Source organism: Egretta garzetta, unplaced genomic scaffold (genome assembly GCF_000687185.1).
Source record: "Egretta garzetta isolate BGI_Z169 unplaced genomic scaffold, ASM68718v1 scaffold639, whole genome shotgun sequence".
Classification (NCBI taxonomy): Eukaryota; Metazoa; Chordata; class Aves; order Pelecaniformes; family Ardeidae; genus Egretta; species Egretta garzetta.
The window spans coordinates 601,305-602,177 of record NW_009260834.1 but is presented as its reverse complement, the minus strand read 5'-3'; positions in this window follow the sequence as shown (position 1 = coordinate 602,177).

The following is an 873-nucleotide window of genomic DNA, read 5'->3' as shown; positions in this document are numbered from 1 at the left end:
GGTGCCATTAAATAAAAGAAAAAAAAAAATGCAGGCGCCCACACACGCATTCGCTCGTGTTTGCACGGAGGAGAGAAGCGCGGTGCCTTCGTCTCGTCCTCCCGCATCCGGAGCGGAGCAGGGCTGGCAAGGGAGGCTGGTGGTGGCCAGGGCCCAAGGGAGGGGGCAGAGGGAAAGATTACGTTATTGGGGAAATTAATTCCATCGCGATCGTATTCCAGGAGATTTATCTGAACTGCAAAAGGGGGGGAAGGGGGCGGTGAGGCAGCTAGCCCCCCGGAAGGAGTCACCCGGCCCTCTTCCCCACGCACCAGACCAGGAAGAATAGAAATGAAAGAAAGATGAGGAATTTGTTTCCCCCCCCCCTTCATGTGCAAACGCGCTCCATGACTAGATCTTGACTGTTTGTGGCAACTTATAAAACTATAAAGCTCTCGGTGCCAGGAACAGCACGATCCTGGATGTGCTGCTCCGAGCAGTCGCTCCTCTTCCCTGCCATATAGGGCAGTACTTTTACAAAGTGCTCTTCCCCCGTGCACTGCTCAGCCCCAGCGAGCCTGGCCCTGCGGACCCACCCGCGTGCAAATGCACACATCCAAGATACGTGTGCGCGCATACAGCGCTTCGGCGAGTGCGTGCGTGAAGGGATGCAGAAATTCACAACGCATATTCTTTTTTTGTTCGCCGCGTGGCTACAGAAAGAGGGAGAGGGGGGGTGTAGTCGAGAGCGTGCGAAAGAGTATTTATGGCTCCGCGAGTCCGGAGAGGAGCTGATGAGCGGTATCATCGTTTGGCTTCAGCAGTGTGCTCGCAGTCGGAGAGGCTGGCTTGCATTACAAAGCCTGCCTTCGCTGCCTCCTTGCCTGCCTGCCC